The sequence below is a fragment of the Poecilia latipinna genome, unplaced genomic scaffold (assembly GCF_001443285.1).
Source record: "Poecilia latipinna isolate Pla-1442-1.1 unplaced genomic scaffold, P_latipinna-1.0 Scaffold796, whole genome shotgun sequence".
NCBI classification, from domain to species: Eukaryota; Metazoa; Chordata; class Actinopteri; order Cyprinodontiformes; family Poeciliidae; genus Poecilia; species Poecilia latipinna.
The window spans coordinates 192,475-195,623 of record NW_015113412.1 but is presented as its reverse complement, the minus strand read 5'-3'; positions in this window follow the sequence as shown (position 1 = coordinate 195,623).

Sequence of the window (3,149 nt, the reverse complement as noted above, 5' to 3'; positions counted from 1 at the left end):
AGTTGCTACTGGTCATCTTCAACAGACAGATTTAAGCACTTTGGGAGATTCTGATAGATTTGGGTGCTTTTTCTTTCAACAATTACAATTTCACACTTTGTTATCTTTAAGACGGATGTGACATGATTTAGGATGTAGTTTTAAAGGGGCAAAAGAAAAAAAAGAGAGAAAAAGACTTAGAGAAAAGGGAAAGGCTTCATTCCTGTTCTTCATTTGTGCTGTTTGAGTGTTCATGCAGCCCTCTCGTTGTTACCCTTATACAAATCAAGCTTAAATTGAGTTTAGTAGATTTTCTCTACTCACAGACAGCTGCTTTCTTCACCAACTATTAGTACATACTTGGTGAAGAAAGCGAGCACAACTCCTGGGAGTGCTTGATTATGATAAAAAAAAAATTGTCATAAAATTAAGAGAAATATATCAAAATCACAATTACTTAAATGATTATTAATTGAGCCTGGATAAATGTATTTATTTATTACACATGAAGAACAGAAATGTGCCTTAAAGCATGGAAATTCCCCTGATACTTTCTTGTTAAATCTTTCCATTAAATAGCTGACAACAAATGTATTCAAAATTAGGATTTTTTATGAAAATAAAGAAACATAAAGTGGGTTATTTAGTACCTTTACATAAGCTTTTAAAACACGACAAAACACAATGGGAAATAAAAAAAAAACAAAAAAAAACATGAAAATATAAAAAATTACAGAACTCATAAATCAATTCTAAAACTGTAAGGGCAAGATTAATCATAGTCATTATTAACAATTAATATTTAAAAAATTTAACCCAACATTCCCCACATTTTAGTGCAGCTACTGAAAGATCCCATACACTTATTTGAATATTGGCTAGCTATGTACTTTGCCTTTAATATGCATTGGATTTTAATTAATTTATGAATACATATCTAATTAATTTGCATTAATACATAATTCCCAGTTTAAATTTCAGGTTTCTCCAAAGATTTGTTGCACAGCATGATGCCACAAGATACAAATTTTACCATTGAGGAAGCTGTGCACATTATGTGTTTTTGATCTGCATCTGTGCCATTAAATCCAAAGTGTTCCCACTCGGATAAAATGACTTTACCTCCTCTAGTTGTTAACTGTCGCTGCTGCAACAATCTCCAAATGTGCTGATGATTTTGCCCTTTGCAGTTTTGTACCTTTGCAGCCCTTTCATCTCATCTCCTGCCACCTTTACTCTCACTGATTCAAAACAATTTGGATTGGACAATATGGATTTTGCATCAGGAAACAGTGGAAACATTGGATTAGGGCTGGATTAACACAAGTTTAATTACGATTTACTTATATAAAAAAAATATTTCTTTCATACATTTAAATAACCCTTAAATGTGAATCTGGACAACTGTTTACATGAGTGATCATCACATTTCCCAGAGCGAGTGACTGCAGTGCATAATGCTCTGCTCATAAATCAAAGGGAAAAGATGTGGTATTTAAAAAAAAAAAAAAAAAAAAAAAAAAAAAATATATTTTTCTTCTTTTACTTTCACAAAGAGTAGTTCTTGATTAGCTTTTTTTAATTATGCCTCTGCCTTTTTTTCCCCAGGTTTAGCAACACAAGTCTTCTGAAAAGCACACTCTCTTGAGGTATTTTGTTTCCCCAAGTTGTTTCTCTGCCATTAGAAATTTAGCAGTGAATACATGAGGTTGATTAACAGAACTAAGGCCCTTCTCCTGACTGTTTATTTGTGAGTGGTGCATTCCTTCAAATGGCAATAGCAGCTCAGGGTGGAGGTGGAGGACATCGATCTTTCTCACACCATACTATGATGACATGGTAACAGCTTTAACAAATATGTAAAAAAACAACAACATTCTGTATAAAAGTTACATACAGCAGCTTTAAACATTGTGTAATCTACTGACTGTAGTTTTTGTAACATTTGCACTTGTCATATTTTTAAGGTTTTCATACAAAATTAAAATTTTAAAAACATAACAGAAACAAAAACACACAAGTAAAAATATTCAGATTTAGAGTAGAATTATTTCTACTATATTGACAAAAGCTGAATTAAAAACAGACAAAAACAGAGTTCATGACCACAAAGTCTGATGTACCAAAGACATTAAGCAATAAAAAAGAAAGTACTTATTTGCCAATAAAGAATAAGGCTACAAAAGGTAAGTAACTGAGTGAGCCCCAGGGTGTCTCATCGGGGAAGGAAAGACAGGCATGGGAGTAGTGGTGAGCATCAATGAAAGACAGATTAATCCAGAAGCCCAGGGAAGGATTTTTTTTCCTTAAAGCAAATGAGTTTCAGGCGAGTGTGTGAAAATAGGAGTCAGAGAGAACATTCAAGTACAAGGACTCCCATTTCAAACACTCGGTGAGAGATCCATATTGATTTCTAAAGGAAATTTAACAAAATGTAACTTAGTGCAATTTTTTAAAGTGCTTAGGATTGATAAAAGTTGTATTTTAACCATAATTGATTGATATTTGTCTGCTTTTGCTCTGGTTTTGATAATCTAGTGAGTTACAAGTTTGCCAAAAGCTAAGTAACAGGCAGAGAAAAGGGAAGTGGGAAAAAAAAAAAAAAAAACAACTGAGAAAGCTCAGGTACATATCCCAGGAACATGCCATCTTGGTTTTTGTTTACTGGTTTTTGTAACAATTGTCTATTTGTTTATTGGTTTTCTAAATTTAGTTTGGAATTTCTGTTAATACTACATGGAGAATGAATAATTTCATTCCCTGTTCCTCTGGGACGTAGTATACTGCTACACACAAATTTTCAAGTGGCCACATAAGGAGTACTCCGTTTAACAAAATGAAAGAGACTGGCTCTCACCTATACCCATATTTCTATTTTGTACACTTTTTTTTTTTTTTCTGGACTCTTAGCTCTACGCAGTCATCAAAGTATGTTATTCTGTGTTGGTTTGCTTCTTCCTATTCCTGGTTTAGGCATATTATGTCATGGATTTTGCACAATTCAGGAATGAAGTTTAAAGATGAAGAGTTAGAAGTGTCATTAGGAATAAATCCATCAGTAGATTAACAACCATCGTGCTGTGTATTTGCTGCAGGAAATAATATTCATAATAATATCAGTGATTCTTGAGAAGAGGGACAAAATGGGTTTTAATTTTCCCATATTTTTT